The sequence below is a fragment of the Apteryx mantelli genome, chromosome 4 (assembly GCF_036417845.1).
Source record: "Apteryx mantelli isolate bAptMan1 chromosome 4, bAptMan1.hap1, whole genome shotgun sequence".
NCBI lineage: Eukaryota > Metazoa > Chordata > Aves > Apterygiformes > Apterygidae > Apteryx > Apteryx mantelli.
The window spans coordinates 26,426,828-26,444,687 of record NC_089981.1 but is presented as its reverse complement, the minus strand read 5'-3'; the positions used below and the strand labels follow the sequence as shown (position 1 = coordinate 26,444,687).

The 17,860-nt window shown below is 40.5% G+C and overlaps 2 protein-coding genes across 8 annotated transcripts in view; one reads left to right on the top strand and one right to left on the bottom strand.

The window, feature by feature from the left end:
* The window catches only part of PIK3C2A (phosphatidylinositol-4-phosphate 3-kinase catalytic subunit type 2 alpha), an 80,820-nt gene extending 70,104 nt beyond the window's left edge, over positions 1–10,716 (bottom strand). For 4 of the 7 annotated variants that reach the window (XM_067296055.1, XM_067296060.1, XM_013957896.2 and 1 more), the window contains exons 1-2: positions 10,282–10,541; positions 5,610–5,706 (exon numbers count right to left, since the gene is read on the bottom strand). The gene's annotated coding sequence lies outside the window, so the exon portion shown is untranslated. Of the gene's footprint in view, positions 1–3,822; positions 3,990–5,609; positions 5,707–5,794; positions 6,121–10,281; positions 10,542–10,631 lie in introns of those variants that run through there. The other 3 variants (XM_067296058.1, XM_067296057.1, XM_067296056.1) reach the window with 3 other exon arrangements.
* A 57-nt stretch (positions 10,717–10,773) lies between these two features.
* The window catches only part of NUCB2 (nucleobindin 2), a 33,091-nt gene continuing 26,004 nt past the window's right edge, over positions 10,774–17,860 (top strand). Inside the window, exon 1 of the mRNA XM_067296063.1 lies at positions 10,774–11,005. The gene's annotated coding sequence lies outside the window, so the exon portion shown is untranslated. The remainder of the gene's footprint in view (positions 11,006–17,860) is intronic.

The following is a 17,860-nucleotide window of genomic DNA, read 5'->3' as shown; positions in this document are numbered from 1 at the left end:
ATAATGTTACAAAAGTCAGAATATTTTGATGCATGGAACACATCAATTCTTACCTAAAACTTGAGTCCAGTGAGGGACCCTATGTCTGCAGTCATTCATCTAAAGGGAGTTTTGCCTCAGGACCAGATGATACAGCCTCATGGCTGCATTCAAGGATCAAATTTGTTTCCATCCCTGCAGGTCTAGTGATTCTACCCAACAGGGAGCCTGCGCAGTTTGGGTGGGCTGGGGAAGGATGTCACTTAGGAAGGGCTGGCAGGGGCTCCAGAGGTTCACACACAGTTTTGGGGAGAGGCTCACATGTTAAATGAATAAAAAGCATTTGTTGATAGGTTGTCCTTCTAGTCCTCTGGTAATGAAGCAGCCAAACCTACTCCATTTCTGAAATTAAGTTAGAGATTACAGCCTGAGGCTTGCATTTCTGCGAGTTTGATAACAGTTATAATGGGTGCAGTTTATTTGGGCAAACTGGTTTATCTTGGCTTCAGCTTACGAGCCTGCAAAATGGACGTTACATAACTGTGAGTTTTGCAAAACACAGAGCAACTGCAAAGGCTTTCAGATATACTGATGAAAGTTTTTACGCTGTACGTAACAGCTTGGTGGGGGAGAGGGGAGAAGGCATAGACTGTGGCAGAGCAGCGTTGTGGGAGTCAGGCCAGAAGAAATGATAATACAAATAAAGGAGATAAGGTCCAAAAGACGACTTGTTGCTGTCCTGATCCATTTTAAAGGTCATTCTGCCTCACTGCTATTTTCATCTCCACTGTCTTTCATAACTATTAACACTTCCACCAATTGCAACAAATCCCATAAAGAAAGAAAGGCAGTATGAGCCATCTTCAATCTAAAGCCAGCACTAGAAATGTGGACAGCATGTAGGTAACCAATTCTAGGAAGCTCTTATGTATTGGTTCACAGTGCTGTTTTTCCACTTCTAAGTTGTATCAACAAATTTGGAATCACAGCTTCTGAGTTTTATTCATAGGGTGGAACTTGCTCCACAACATCGAATAACTTTTGTTTCACAGTCCGTGAAACTCTTGATTTAACATGTACCTATTTCACAGAATTAGTGTGAAGCCTAAGTACTGTAAAACATTTCATGTTAAAATCCCTATAAGCAGAAATAGCACCTGAGTAATTATAGTGTGATGGACATTTACATGCACATTAGATTCAATGTTGGTCTTTAAAGTTTACAGTTACAGTTACTTTATTTTCACATCACTATTTAATTCCTGCTTCTGCAAAAATATTCTTAAAAAATGAGTGTCAGCTGCATGAGTACATAGCAATCTTAATTTTCTTTCTGTACAAGGTTCTTTGTACCCTTTGTTTTCAACTTCACCACCCCATGCCTGCCTGCCCCTCCACTCTCCCGGAGACATGGACCATTCAGGTCAACCCCCTAATTCTAGCAAATACATCTGATTTGGACAGAAAGTTATCAGTTAGATATTAAAACAAGTGTTTATATAGATTTTCTGTCTTTTGAAATAAAGCTCAAGACATTGAAAAAAAATGTTGTATTGGTCTGTCAGTTTTCCAACTCCAGGATATACAAAAGAAATTGTATGATCTTGCATTATGATTTATTTCCATTCTTTTGCAGTAGGTAGAAGTCTGCATTTCCATTTTCTAGCCACACAGCTTGGCACTAGCAAGCCAAGTACAGACAACACTCTTTCAGATTTATTCTCCCCCACTCTGATTTTTATGAATACTTTTGGAAGGGAGAAAAATATTTGCAATGCAATATTAGACATGTATGAATTGACAGAAGAATAAAGATTAATGGTTGATAAAGCACAAAGGGTGACATAAGCAGAGTGAAACAATTTGTGTTATTTCTATACTTAGCTAGGGTTTATGTAGGTCAATACAAAACATGCAAATTCCCTCTGGCACATCTTTTGCTGAAGTCTCTCTTTAAAATGCCATCAAAGGAAGGAAAAGTTGGGATGATTTCCCTTTCTGTGATAGTCACCCCTTGCCACAGATCATTACACCTCCGGCTCACAATATTACTACTGAAGAGAACGTGTTTCATCTCTGAAGCAGACAAAATGTTTCCCGATGGTTAGAGTTCAATACAATGCTGGATGGAGCACAACTTACAGCCATCTCCTCCCATTCTTGTAACATTCAAATTTCCTCACAAATTTTTCAGGAACAAAGCAATATCGGGGTCCAACAAGGACACCAATACCACTTTTTGCTAAATACTGTTCCTTCTTTCATTGTGAGGAAACACATACCCCTCCAGTCTGTAACTCACTGTTCTCACAAGCACACAAACACACAGTAAGCCTGATTTTCTGTTTTCAGCTTTCAAAACTAAGTATTGTCAATGTCCACAAGTGTGGATACTTCATTTCATCATAACTACTAGACAAAAGAAGGGAGCTTTGCACTGTGGTATGTCTAGAAAAATTGTGGGAATGGCTTCCAGACTGGAAATGCTCTTGTTATGGTTTCACTTGATTATTTGGTCTTCAGCACAATCCCTTTGGAACAGCAGCAGGGAAAAATTAATAGAATCAGGACATGCAGAAGACTGGGGAGCAGGAGCCACTTCTCCACAATCATGTCTGCAGGGCACAAAGAAAAGCCATAAATTACAGTTCAAAACCTCAGCTTTCTTACTTCCTGAAAAGCACCCTCACACATGCATCCACTTGCATGCTTGCTCACACCTGTGCACACCCAACAGCATTACAATTGCACTGATGCCTCTGCACACTCTCATGCATTCTCACTCACACACTCACTTGGTCACACAGTTGCATCCACTTGCACTCACTTGTGCTTCCCCTCTCCTTTGGGATTTTCTTATTAGCAACTGGTAATTTTTCAGCTATGTGCTTTGTATTTTCAGCTCCAACCTTACACTCTGCTGATGGCCTTCATTATTATTTTGCCTGCAGTTGAAAATAGATTCTCACCAGAAACCAAGCACTGTTATTTAAAAACCTAAGAAGAAAGGAAGGTCTTCTTAGGTTTCTACAGTTCATGACAAAGACAAGGTAATAGCACTTTTCACCCACAGTGCCCAAAGACCAGAACTATACTTTGCACAACACAGTGTAAAGCATGCTCTGAACTTTAGTCTCTTGGAGATCTGTCAGAATCCCACCACATCTTTCTCCACAAAGCAGTTAGAAAGTTTACACTTTAACTGTGATTTGCAATCCAGCCTGTAAGGTAGAATTGCTTCACAGAGCAAAAAGACAGAGTTAAGAAGCTGCAACATGCAACATCAACAAAACACAGGTGGCAGCGTTCAGCACATTCCTCATCCTTTTATCTTATTTTTCCTCTTCTCATCTCAGCTCACACTTTGCCTTCTGCTCTACCACTGCTGCACTAAACTGCTATGCTTTCCCCACACCACATATTTGAAAAACATTAGATGAAAACATGAAAAAAAAACAGCAAATAACAAATCCTATAATATAATAGCATAGCACACAGCGGTCATACTGGTTCAGGCAAAAGTTCTATTCAGCCCAGCATCCCGTCTCCCACAGTGACCAACAGAGAATTGCAAGTATGTAAAAGCTATCCCAGCCTCTAGTGATCTGTAGTTCAGGGACGTCCTGGGACAGAAGTTATAATTTTACAGTTTTGTCCTAAATGAATTTTTCCATGAAGGTATTTAGATAACTTTTGAATCCACTTAAGCTTCAAAGGTCTGTTTAACTGTGCGCTAAACGGGAGAAAGAAACACAGATTTGTTTTGAATCTGCCAACTGATCATCTCATTTGATGCTTTTTTCTTGTATGAAAAGAAATAGCAAGTATTTCTTTACTATATACCTTCAGCACACCACTCTCTTTTACAAGTCTCTGCCATCTCTGTCCCAGCGGCATCTCTCCTGCAGACTGAGAAGTCTGTTTATTTGTTTCCAGTGCAGAAGCCATTCCATACTTGTGCTCATCCTTGTTGCCTTCTTCTATAGCTTTCTAGTCCTAGTGTACTTTATCTGAGACAGAGACACAGAACAGAACTGCATGCTATATTTAAGATACAGGTATACCGTGGATTTATGCAGCAACAACCCTTTGCATTTGTTCTCTCATTTTCCTAGCAATTTCATTATTCCTACTACTTGCCATTTTGGCCATAGCTGAGCATTGAGTTGATGGCTTCACGGAACTTTCTAATTACACATCCAGTCTGAGCAGTAACAGGAGTAGTCCAGAGCCTGTCATGTTGGATGTAAAATTAAGACTGCTCTTCCTCAAGGTAAATCACTTTATATTATTAGCATATCATTTGCTACTTTATCACCAGCTGCTGAGTATTATGAGACCCTCTTGCAGCTCTAAAATTGAAGGTCAGATTTCAGTTTTAATACTCTAAATAATCCACTGTTAACTGCAAACTTTCTCACATCACCTTCTACCCCTCTGGGGGATAATTTATGGTAACATCAAGTGACAGCCTGGAAAAAGTACTTGTGAAACACCACTGCTGACTTCCCTCCATCAGTCAAAGATTTGCGCCAAAAAAACAAAACAAAACCACACACACCACAAACACACCAATGGTCCAAATGTTCCTGTTTCCAGATAAAGTTATTTGGCTCATAAATTCAGAAACTCTTGAAGAGAAACTAAAAAGCTGGAACTGACTGAGCAAGTTTATCTTTATAAAACAAGTCCAATTGAAACAGCACCTTCTTTGATCAGATTCAGATTTATTGTTTTTGTTCTAGGGGAGATACCATATTAAAATTTGGTAAATAAAATCATATATTATGAGAACATTTATTTATCCCTCCTCATCATTTCCAACCTAACACTACATTTTGTTTTTCCTTTCACTTACACAGAAAGAGACTTTTTTTCTTTTTTTTTTTTTAATTTATAATTTTGAAGTTATAAATGGTCAGTTTGAAAATGAATACATCACTCAATCTGCAGCAGAACACCAACCAGGTATGTGCCGAGGAAAAGAGAGGCAGAGGATGAAAGCTAATTTAGGATAGCTTTAGATGTACAAATATTCATGGGCAAGGTTCTCTCTCATTCTGTGTCTATGCTGCTCAGCACCTAACAGAAAGGCGTCCTGCAGTTCCTACTACTGCAGTATAAATAATTGCAGTAATAAGTACAAGTATGTTCTTTATTCTAGCCATAGTTTTTTGGGTCAGCATTAGAAGAAGGTGGAGTAGATCTCTACCTCCCCAAATTAACTAGTGTGATGGAATTCTTCACGAGATGCAATAAATAGATTCTAGTTATATGTCATTTAGTAGATAACTAACACCAAAACAGGACTAAGAAACCTCTAATTGCTCACCAGAACAATCCACCTCATGTTTAGTGCCACTTACTCATGTGACCAGAAGTGGCTCCACCAAGGGACCCAACCACACGTGCTCTAATTTACAAGAGAGGCACACATCCAACCCCATGGCTGTGGTTATGCCGCCCAAAGTGCCTCTGATCCCAGGAGGGGACATAGGTGTAGCCCCAGAAAGCTGGGAACCACCCGGCCAGACATGCTGCATCCTTCACCTAAAGCAGGTTCCAGCCTGAAATGAAGTAGCCACATAACATTTGGAGAGAGAAAAAGCATAATTAACTACAGTTCTTACCAGCTTGTGACTGATAGAGGGTGAAAACAATCTTGAAGAGCCAAATCAATGATGATTATTACCCCTCCAAGCAGCAGGCCTCAGAACAGCATGGGAGCTGTGAGAAGAAACAAGACCATCATCTTTTAGCTGTTGATTGTTTTTTTCTAAAACTAGCGCCCCCCCCCCCCCCCGAGGTGAGGTACCTCTTACAGTAGAGTAGCTGACACATCATAAGGGCATGCCATGGTTAATTCACCGTAACAGGTTCACGGATTCATACCGTCGTTTTACAAGGCAACAGGTTAGGGATATTCCCTCCCAGTCTGGAAGCGGTTCTTAAAAAACTGCAGTTTTCAGCTCTGAATTTCAACTTTTGGATTAGTTCTATCTGATGTGTTTTGTTCTGAATTTCATTTCCCAGAAAGGCTTGTACTAACTGAAAGTAACATACGATGCTGCTGCAACTCTACACCAGAAAGAGGTATTTTGCATCAGGAAAATTCTTCTCAGCTGTGTAAGGAACAATAAATCAGACCCATGCCTCAGTTACCAGAGTAAGACAATCTGCTTATCAGTAAACAACAAAAGATATGGCAGACTTAGAGACAAGTATTCTTCTCTGCATAAAAGACAAACTAAGCAATAACAATAATTAAAAAATAATTTAATAGGATCCTTTTAGATATCTGAAGCACTGGACACCACCTGAAGCTTACTGGATTTTTAACTAGGAGCACTGCTAAAACAGAGTACAATTCCTCTACTCCCTTATCAGTCAGGATATTAATACCAAGGCTTAAGTGCAAGGAAGTTATTCTGCTGAGAGAAAAACCTAGCCTTGTTAGAACAAGAGACTACACCCGCAGGACATAACTCAGGTGAAGAACAGTCTCTTGAAAGCCAAGAGGGGGCCATAACTGATAAACTAGTAAAGCCAATGGCTATGTTTGGATAAAGAATTTCTGACTGCTCACATATGTAAAAAACCCTTTCTAATATTAATCAGGGAGGACATGATCTGGACTTGTTAAATTGGGAAAGATTCCAGGTAAAGTCTTGAAGAAGAAAATACATGGGCCATACACAAAGCTAGCAGAAACACACAACTCCTCTGAACCCACTGCCTCCTCAAGGATATGCCAGCCACAAAGAGCCTCAACAACAAGTTAACTGCATTCTTGATACCTCACCACTTTCATATGAAGTCAGACTTTCTGCACTGGATAAATTAGGCACTTAACAAGGACACTCTTAACTTTACTATCACTATTTCATTTCCATTTCCAGTCTGTGGTAACTTGTAGCTATTGGGAAACATATAGAAAATTACCTTAGCAACTTCAGTTCAGTGGATAGCAAGTAGCTAGATACATCATAGGAAACCACATACTGTACTAGTTAAGCATGACTTTTTCCAGTAACAGCATAGTCAGGATCACAGAGGGACAGAGAATAAGCTGCTTTCTCATTTCTAGGTGTCTTTCCTAACCAAAATGAAACAAGTTAAATAGGTTAATATGGCTTCTGTTGCTACTAGTCTTCCGGTGGACAAAACTGTGCAGAAAAAGTTACTTTAGCACCAACAGTTATTTGGACAGCCTTGAAGTTATTGGCTTATTCTGTGGTTAAAACAGAAGCTGATGCTAATGAGTTAGCTGTTCTCCCCAGTCTTACTCTGAGGAAATGACACTTGCTGCCCATGGTAAAAGTAGCATTTGTCACTGCATTTCCCAGAGCAGAGCTAGAAAGCAGCATAGGAGCCAGAATCTAGGACTACCACTTCAGAGACATTCGATTACCTAATTCTCTAACTCTGATGATGAGAGCTCCAGTGTCAATAACCTTCCAAGAAATAAAAAACAACAACAAAAAAATATTAAAGACACTCTGATATGTACAAGCTCTCTTGAAATTTTCCCATCATGCTAACAGAGTGGAACAATATAAAAAAACCTGTCAAAGATAATCCTTTCTTCTGCTCTGCCATGCTATGTCCAGCATTAAGAACATTGTTTCTTAAGTTCAGATTAAGGTAACTGCTTCCGTTGCAATACTGAAACCCTCAACAGTTTTCAAACCTTGCAACTTCCTGCATGTTGAAACCTACATCACGATACTTAGGATTCCAAAAAGCCTTTCCTAAGCCATCTAAAACAGAAATCAAACAGCTTTAGAAATTCTCTGGCCAACACCAGTGAGGGTCTGAGCAAAAAAGACCCCCAAAACCCGTAAACAAACCCAAAGGAATTAAGTGGAAAGAAAAAGAATAGCAAGAGCCAAAAAGACAACAGTCTTAATAAGCTAAGACCATCTTGTAACAAGCAACAGGAGAGGAAAAAAATACAAATAAAACCGGAAGTCATAACAAAACAACCCCAGATATTGCATTAAAGTGAATGTATTTTAATCTCACTTTATAAACCAAAATGAATTTTCCTGCATTCAGACACACTACAACATCTCAGATGTTGATCACAGTCACAAAATCTCGGACTACAGTCCCAGCACCCTGTTAGTTTACAGACTGTTTATGTAAATCAGTAATGGACATTTTTAGTATCATATATTCTAGACCAACCCCTGAAGATCTTGGCATTGTGCTTGACAGAGGAAAAGAACATCAGGTGTCCCATATTACCATTGCATCAAGGGCACAGTTCTTTTTTCCCCCCTTGCTGCCAATACTGGTTTAAGGAATTTCCATCTGTCCTCCATGCTCCCCTACCTCACTCTCCTGCAGCAGAGGCAGCAAAAATACACCTATTTTAAATAATCAGCAGCTAACTGATCTACCTTGCAGCCATTGAATAGAAAAAATGAAGTATTATGGCAGAGCAGCATGAGACATGCAGCATGAACTCTTTAAGCTGGCACAGCTGCTGAGAAAGAGGTGCACAGACCACCCTCTCCCTTTGCCTCCCAAATGCCTCAGTCTTCCCCTTTGCCACAATTACAGTGTACAGCAAACATAAGGACAACCTGTGTCCATGTAACCATGCTAGAAAAACCCAGCTGTGCTATAACATTAAACTGAGCTGCAAAAGGTGAGGAGGGCCATGTTTGCAGCACCCTGGCTGAGGTCACTTCTGGCTAAACTTCAACCAGAAACCATTAGAGATTTTCTTTTCTGCCTTAACACATAGCATATGAATCGTCCCGACAACATGCAGGTGACAACGCTGGGCCAGTGCCATGCAGTCAGAGCATGACCCTGCTGCCTGCAACTAGTTACACTTGTGGGTCCTGTGACAAGTCAAAAGGTCCCATCCCAACCGGCTTTCCTTATGCAAAACTGTGGTTTACCCAGATAAAACGCAAAGCCACAAAAGCACAGGTTCTTCTTGTGCCTATTTCTAGCACGTTTTAAACTGAACTTTAAGTATCATAGGTTCTTTTCAACTGTTCATATGAGAATAGCTATTTAGATTTTTGAAATAGGTTGTTTGTGATTACTGAAATGTAAATTAGAATTCACATTTAATTCCTGTGTTCCCAGGCCCCAATAAGAATTACAGTCTACAAACCAGTAAAGAATGCCAACTGACAATGTAACTGAATTTCTAAAGTGAAAAGCACTAAAGAAAAGACGATTTTGTAGTATTGAAAGTACTTCCTTGAGAGCTACGTAGAGCTAAGTAGTTAGCTCTATTATTTTAATAGCCTTCTATTACCACAGATGCCATTATAGAGAGTTTACATCCCCATTTTTGTTTCACACGCGTAACACTGAAGTTACGACTTCCAAAACCACTTTTGACGCCAATTCTCATTATAGTTAAGTATTCAGAATCCCATACCAAGCATCTTGCCTAGGTTGCATAAATGCCTCAATAACTTATTTTTTCCTCTTATTTGTATAAATGATTACAATTTTACAACAGCTCCTTAAAAAACAATTAGCTTGTATATTTAACTATCTTATAAAACAGAATAACAGAAGTGATAAAGTTTTCCAAGAATTTGTGCCTGTTGATACCTCTTTGTTTAAAAATGAGTAGAGGCTCATAGTAGTGAAACATTTGAAACAGGTTACAACTAGAACCTATGCTTATTCCAGAAAGTTATTTTCATAGAAATTATAGAGTACTTGCTTTTACACCTATCCTATATGCTTTCATACATGCCAAATATAACCTTCCTGTATAACATATGAGCACATTTATTCTTGAATACATGCCCACAGAAGGTATCAGTGCAAAAGCAGGTGCCACATTTCAAAACAGGACCAGATGGAAATCCACAAATCAAATGCCAAACTTACATGAAGTATAAACAAAAGTGCAGGTTGAAAACATTCTCCCTACTTGTATAACCTGCATGAAGGTCAAGATTTTCTCCCCCTTTTTGGTCCCCTATTTCTAAGAGGAAGGAAAAAACTAAAGGCCTTAAGTCATCAAGACTCAAATGTGTGAAAAAGTTAACAAAAAAAGAAGAACCAGGCAGGGAAGAGGACACCTGAAGAGATATGGGTTCAGTCTCATAGATTAGGCATACAATACTAAACATTTACTGTAATTAAGAAACAGGAGGCATGCATGAAACACCATTTGGTCTAATCAGTAAATTCATACACTGAGTATCGACGGAAGTGAAAGTGTCTCCCCGAGAGCATATTAAAAAAAAAAAAAAAAGAAAAGAAAAAGCTTCTGTGATTTGGGGCACCAGAAACTTTCGTTTTTGAAAATCTTACGTGCTTTCACACAGCAAACGCGCTCCAGCTGCGGCCCGAACTGACACAAGAAACGTTGCTTTTGCAGCGCAGCGAGGAAAAGCTGAAACGCGCCTGGAAACCACTGAACCCTACCGGCAAGGGGGGGGGCAAACTGCCTCCCCCGCGCCCCAACGGCCCCTCGGGGAAGGCAGTGGGGGGGGAACCGAAACTGCCCCCTAACGGCCCAACGGCCCGGGGGGGGGGGCGCCCCACAGCTCGAGCCAGGCCCTCAGCGAACCCCTCCCCTCCCCGCCCAGGTGCGCGCGCTCCCCCTCTCCCGTGACGCCAGAGGAGCGCTGGCCCCGCCCACCGCGGCGAGCGCCACGTACCTTCTCGGCGCAAGTGACGGCGGTAGCAGTGGCCCGACCTCCCGCGCAATCTAGCCTGGATTTTCTCGCGCTGCGCCAATCAGAGCCATCCGCGAAGCCCAGTCGGGGGTCAGGCCTGACCAATCCCCGCGCGCCGAGGGGCGGGACCGGTCCCTATGGCAACGGGAGCCGGGGCCGCCGGAGCACTGCTGTGCCGTGCCGCCGTGCCGTGCCGTGCTGTCGAGCCGATCGGGGCCGATCGGAGCCGAGCCTCGTAGAGGCGCGGGAGGACGTCCGGGGGCTGCGCCCCTCTCCAGCCCCACGCCCAGGAGACGTCGCGCCCCTGGGAAGCAGCGGCTCCTCTCCCGCCGCCTCGGGACCAAAGCGAGGGAAAGGTAGCATCGCCCGCCCTGCGCTTGAGGCGAGGGGCGGTGCGCGGGCCGGCTCGGCCAGGGCCCTTCGCCTTCCCTCCCGGCCGGGGCGGCAGTGGCGGGGCCGAGGGTGGCGGAGAGCCCATGTGCCCTGATGCTGGCTGCGTGCGGGGCGGCAGTGCCCCCCGGCCGGCCCCGCTTTGTCCGGGTCAGCCCGTGGGAGGCGCCCCGCGGGCGCGGAACGGGGCGGAAGCCTCGCCATGGGGGGGGGCTCCTGTCAGGGGGAGCTACTGGCCGCGGGGGGGAGGGGAGGGGCTCCTGTCAGGGAGAGCCGTTGGCCGCGCCGGGGGGGGGAGGGGCTCCTGTCAGGGAGAGCCGTTGGCCGCGCGGGGGGGGGGAGGGGCTCCTGTCAGGGAGAGCCGTTGGCCGCCCGGGGGGGCTCCTGTCAGGGAGAACCGTTGGCCGCGCGGGGGAGGGTGTGGGGGGGCTCCTGTCAGGGAGAGCCGTTGGCCGCGCGGGGGGGCTGAGGCGGCCTCTCGCCCTGCAGGGCCAGGGGACTCCGGGCGCTCTCCCCCCTGGGGATTTAAACTCTCTCCCTTCTGTCAGATAAATAATAATAATAAAAAAGACAGTAATAACAGTAATAGGGGGAGAAGATGCGGCCCGAGTTTGCCGCAAAGCGTCCTGGGCTAAAGTACAGGTGCGCACGCTGCTCGCCACGGCCGGGCCCGCCCGCACAGCCCGTGGCAGGCAGATTGAGAAGAGCCCGGCAGCCCGCGCCGCGAGCTGTGTCGGGGGCTGGGAGGTACCAGGGGGTCTGTGAATAGCTGTGCTCTGCTGTACACTAGGAGAATCCTCAGGTTTCATTTCCTCGGGCCTTTATGCTGAAGTGCAGTCCTCTAGAGTTAATGGTTCTTCGAGAAGTAACGCTTTAGCAGCCCACTGAGTTATGCATAAGTGGTTAGTTTTAAAGTACCAGGAGAAATTAATGCTTAGCTTGCAGTGGCAAAATCTTGATTGGCTGGTAATCGCACAACCACAGTAAAAACTTACACTGCTTTGTCCAGGAGACTACATTTTCCCCTGTCCCTGCCAAGGCTGGTTTTACTAAAAAGAATATAGCATCGTGCTTACTATAGTACCACTGGAGGAACTAGGTAAAATATTGTAGTGTCAGGCTAGCCACCGTGCTCACAAAATATTGTAAAAGAGGAAAGGCTGAATTCATGACTGTAGAGAACTTTTTTCTTTCCTTTCTTTTCTGAAAAGAACATGGCTATGGCTTTCAAAAGAGTTCAGGTTTGGTAACATGGCTGGGTCAGCTTGTAGGAGGAATTGGCTACAGCCTCTTATATTTGAGTTGTAAGTGCTTGTTGTGGAAATGTAATGTTGAGCATTTTCAAAATTAGACTATAATAGTAACAAAAAATGAAGCACCGTGGTTTTTGAGTTCAAGATGGAAGTTGGTTTAGGTTTTGTTTGTTACCTTCTTTTCTCCCATTCTCAAGAAAAGCCCTTTATTGACTCAACATTGCAGCAATTCTACCCCAAATTTTGAAATGACTATCCCTCTCAACTAAAAAGGTGAGCATGGAGAAAATTCCTACTTGAAAGACTGGATAGGAATTGAAGAGCCACTTGAAATTTGCTCAGAACCAGTTTTTGGAGTAACTTTTATTAATCATCACTTAGACTCCTCAAAAGGATTTGAGAGAAAATCCACATTTCTGTGAGCACTTAAGATCCACTTTTATCTTCTTCTATCAGTTGTTACATGGTGATCTTGTAAGAGTCACAGTGCAAGATCCTCCATGGGCAGCAAACTGTTAATCTGATTACATACAGTAACTTCTAACTGTGATTATGTATTTTCCTTTTACACAGTACTGTAATCTTTTGGAGAGTGGCAGTATTTTATTTTAGAATAGAAAAGATAAATATATATACAAATCATCACATAAGTCTGTCTTTAAACAAATTGTATTGTAGCAGAACAATGTGAATCTCATTCATTTCTAACAAAGATAATTAAAATAAACCAAAACCCACAAAATTTTATACTAAAATTCCCCATTGGTCCGCCTAAAACCTCCATTAACTTTTGGAAGCAAAGACATTTAATATAGGCCTCTGATGTAAATTTGCTTGTGGCTTGATGCTAGAATAAAGTTTGGCAGCTTGCTATTTTGGCATGTGAAATTATATTCAGAAAAATCCACTAATCAAATAAAAACTAAGCCATGAAAAAATGGATTATTTCAGAATAAGACTGCTTTAAGGAGAAGTTTCCTTAACTTGGCCATGTAATAATCATAGTATAGCTGAACATTTACTATTGGTGCATATAAGCCAGGTCAAAAGCTGCCCCCAAGTGACATGTATATAACTTCAACTGTAATCATGAAATGGGAGGGGGGTTGCTCTTTGAGATAATGAAAATGTAAAATATTATATTGAATCAAATGTCAGAGGTGTGAAAATATTGACCCATACTTCTGGTGATATTCTGACTAAACAAATGTGTATTTTACAAAAGAAAGATAACATGCTTTACTATTAACTTTAAAGGCCATATCAGTGTTGCCTTTATTTGAACTCCTGTACAACAAAGGTGTTTATTTAGTCTTATTATGTACTCCTGTCTACTTGTTTGCTCTGTAAGCAAAAGAAATCTCTTTGAAGCTCCTGTGAGATACATACTAGACACAAGCCTTCTGGACAGGCACTTAAGCCAAATCATGCTCTTACTGAAATCAGAGGCAAAATTCATGTTAATTTCAACAGGAACAGTATTTGTTCATATGTACTATACATGATTTGACAGTTGGAATATTGAGAGAAATTACATTCTGTTAGAATCATATTCAATTGTAAATATTTTTCCTCCTCATAGGTAATTCAGGAAATATTTAGGCCCTTTTTATGGTCATGTTTCTCATGCCTTGTTATCTCTATAAACCAAAAGCAGGACACTTACAGGTATTCAGATTCCTAAACATGTAGAAATTGGGGAATTAGCAACTTATGGAAATAAATGTCATTAGGCAGCTATTATTAAGTGCCTAAATATTTTTAAATCTGGCTCCATATAATTCTACACTGATTCCAGTTAGCTATATTCTATATTCTTACCAAGTGGAGAAAAAAAGTACCACTGGAAGTCTTGGTGAACTCCCAGTTTACTTTAGCATAATTTTTTGTGATCATCTAGAGCAAAATATGTATTAGTGGGTGATGATGTAGTAATTGAAATAATTTTTAATTTGAGGTTAGGGTTTAGGCAATATTTTGGTCGCAAGTAGTAGCATATTTAAAATCTGGTTGTTTTTTACACCAGTGTTGGAGGAATTGCTGTTTGTATTTTTATGAAGTGTATTTGTGAGATTCCAGGTGTGTCATTGTGTTTTGTTTTATATGTGAACATATGATACAGGAAGCTGTATTTGTAGTGATATCAGTATAAAACTCTATTGACTTTCCAGTAAAATAAAAAAAAATGCTTTTGAAGTTGATAAGAATTCTGTCCAAGTACGCATTAATTCAGTACAAGTTTTTGCTTGTGTATTGGCCTCATAAATCATTTTTAGGAGCTAGCTTTACAGAAAAGAATTGAAAAAATTGTGCAAATTTTTTTTTTCAACAGCACTAGTATTTTTCAATTGGTAAAATAGCTTTGCAGGCACTGGTATTTATTTTTCTGAAATTATAATGATAGAGAAGTTTCTTGGAGGCAGGTAGTGTATAAATATATGTTTATGTATTTGTGTGTGCACACAGGTGTTTAAATAATGAACTATTAACACTGAAAGCATTGAAACCAGAAAAAATAACAGTTGTCTTTTAAAACTACTTATGACATAAGTAAGCAAGTGTAGGAGCAGGCCATATAAATTATTTGATTTGATGCCATATTACTTCTGGACATAAAGTTCCTTGGTAAATAATACTCACTTCTTTTACATTTGAACGTTCATATTTTGTGCTACTATACAGTATTTCCCGGCATTTGAGTGACTCATTTAATAAAACAGCTGAAGTGTTTAAAAAAAAAAAAAGGTTCTGTCAGCAAATGCTGTACTGCATACAGTTGAGGCATGCTCTGTTTGCTGAGGAGGTGAAAAAATTAATTAATTAATTAATTAATTGGACTAGATGATCTCCAGAGGTCCCTTCCAACCTCAGCGATTCTGTGATTCTGTGAAAAAGAAGCTGTTGTATGAACCAACTTTTAACTGTAATCATGGGAACAAAGCAGATAAAGTGCAGTGGGAAAAATGTACGAGAACAGAAATACAAGAATCAAAAGAAAAGAATTTAAACAGGGTGAGAAGAAATGATTCTACTACCTTTAGGTAGTTAAACAGTACTCTTTTATATAAACTCATATGTACATGCAGTCTTAAAGAGCTGCTTGAAAGGCAGTAAGGGGTGTCTCCTGATGCTGAGAAGTTAGAATGTAAGTGGTATATACTCTAACAAAAGATTAGGACAACATGTCCAGGTTGAAACCTGTTGGATATTGCTAATGATGGATAGAAACAAGGAGGAACATCTGAATCATGGGGATTAATGAACAACTTTGACAGAAGAGAAGAAATGCTCAAAGAATAATGAAAGGAATACTGTTACTGCCTTGTGTGAATGAGACATTTACTGAAAGATGAGGGAGGGGAAAATATGCTATGGATATGTATACACACACACGCATATATGTATATATGCTATGTATATACATATATACACACTGTATATATGTGTGTGTATTTTAAAGGATAAAAACTCAAATTTGGAAAGAGAAGGGTGCAGGTGTTTCTATAATTTGAAAGATGACATGTTAAGGGAAAACTATTGCAGACTCTAGCCCTTTTCATTTGGTTTTCTGCTCACGTTTTCAATGAGAAATGTAGATCTAGAGAATTGGTGACTTAATGAAAGGACATTGTCACCACAGCCAGAGTTATAGTTAAGCTTCATGAGCTGAAAGGGTTTTTTGCGCTTGCTTCTCAACTTCTGCCATTTTTTAGGTGTCCTAATACCAGTTTAGCTCACAGGACTGACATTCTGATGGAGATGTGTTAAATGTAGATTAATTGACTTTGATCCTTGGTTAAGGCATCGTATGTTACAGTATCCATGCAGCAGATCTTCCCCAAAAAAACAGGGAGGAGCTAACTTTGATATTTCTGGTGTTTCCAAACAGAAAATACAGCAGAAGAATAGTCTCTGTTTCTGCCTATTTCGAACATTATAACATCTCAGAAAAGACTTATTACAATTAATAAACATCTGTGTAAATCGTTTTTAAGGAAATAGAAAAAATACCTGGAATTAAACGTTCTGTATTTAAACTGCCTTATAAAATGGACAAATATGATTGTTACTGTTTGAGAGAAGTGAAATCACACTGAAAGACGCTAGATGGCTAGCTCAAACTGCTGAAGGAGCACTTTGCATAGTTTAGATCTAATATTTGTAATATTCTCCTTCCAGTCCTAAGTTTAGAATATTCTTAGAAAGATGAAGATCAGTAGATCTATTGTATCTCTTTCCTATTTTTCTAATTGCAGCACCTTGTATGAAGATTGTGCACATCTCCAAAGCACAGAATTAAAATAGGAAGTCATAGTATAGTCGTGATTATAGAGAATATTGCTTTCATCCTACATGTCTGAGCTGTATCTCACACAGAATTAATTACTTCCATATCAGATACAGCAGGTGTGGGTCAAATTTTATGAATAGGTAGGCTTATTTGCATATTCTATAAGTTTGGAATTATGATTATATTTCCCTTGATAGTACACACGGGTTTGGCAAGTGTAAATGTGCAACATGAGATTTACAGTGTTATACTGTCTTGCTTCAGATAATCTGCTGGGTTTATGTATGTGCAGACACTATATACCATTATATGAGTTTGCGTATCTCAGTCTTTGAAAATTTGTCATTGGGTTCTACTGCTCTAAAAAATATTTGTTTCTTTGATAGAAGGTGGTAGAGTCATCACTACCTGAGCTATGCTGTTTTCTGGGCAATAGTAGTTAGGTGCATGATAAGGAAATTTTCATATTTATATTAAAAACGTGATATAAAATAGGTGTGCTAATGCTGTGTTTAATGTTGCTAAAACAAGCCTTTAGCTGCATTTTGTAGTCATCTTTCAAAGCCCGTAGCTCAATACAATTCAAATGTCCAGCCCTGTTCCACTGAAGTCGATAGGAATTTGTGATTAATTTCAGTGGGATCAAGATCAAGGTTGCTGGCAGACAGCCTGCTTCTTTTCTGTTTCAATTGTATTTTTCTGTTCATGCAAGTACATTGGTGGCTCTCTTTTCTGCTGAGTATTTCATTCTTCTAGCTCTTACTCTGGGCTTTTTTTTTTTCTTTAATTCTTACTACCCAGAGCAGTTTTATTTTTTCATTTTCCCTGAAAGCTTAGGATATTGGCTTTCTTTATCGACTGCAGTATCTGTTCAGTTGTATAGCACTATTTTTATGATTAGTTCTGCATATATATGTTACAAACAATTATTTGTTTATCCCTCTAGCACTGTGGTGCTTAGCTAATTTGGAAAAACGAGTCTGTTTGATTTCTGACATCGGTAGAGTCTTTCTGCCTTTTCATCTAGGTGTGCTACATGGCCTTTTCTGGAATCACCTTATTTTCAGCTCTGTCCATCTATCCATAAGAAAGCAACCAGGGAATTATTAATTCCAGCTAGGCAGAATCATAACACATAATTTATATTTCTATGAAATTGCATAGCTTTAGGAGAAATAATAATAGGGAAGAGCAAGGCTCCCATGGCAGTGCACAAGGATGTATGCTGTGCATTACGTACCACTATGACAATGACCAAATTGACATGGGTCCTCCTC